This window comes from Polypterus senegalus, chromosome 15 (assembly GCF_016835505.1).
Source record: "Polypterus senegalus isolate Bchr_013 chromosome 15, ASM1683550v1, whole genome shotgun sequence".
Taxonomy (NCBI): domain Eukaryota; kingdom Metazoa; phylum Chordata; class Cladistia; order Polypteriformes; family Polypteridae; genus Polypterus; species Polypterus senegalus.
The window spans coordinates 125,834,783-125,835,157 of record NC_053168.1 but is presented as its reverse complement, the minus strand read 5'-3'; positions in this window follow the sequence as shown (position 1 = coordinate 125,835,157).

Genomic DNA, 375 nt, shown 5'->3' with positions numbered 1-375 from the left:
GCCGATAATGGTACACAAGTATTCTGTTCAAACCAGTGAGCGAGAGAGTTTAACCTTCTTAGAATCTTCTAGGGTGACACATGCTACGGGGGGCTTGTCTTTTTAATTAAGGACTAACTTTTTAGCATTCATCTGGATTAAACAAAAAAAAGAAAAAACAATGAACACACGATGCACATTAAACCAGTCTTAGCATGTCGAAAGGCCAGGGATTATTAGAAAGAGAATCTCATTTGCAGTAACAGATTCCAAAAAAACATTCCTGATGATGTGATCTGCTGAGCCCCACAAAAACTCACATCTAAGGCTATTGCTCCTGAAGTAAACGAGGCCTATTATTAAAAATTAGCCTTGTCCATCTGAAGTAGCTGGCTC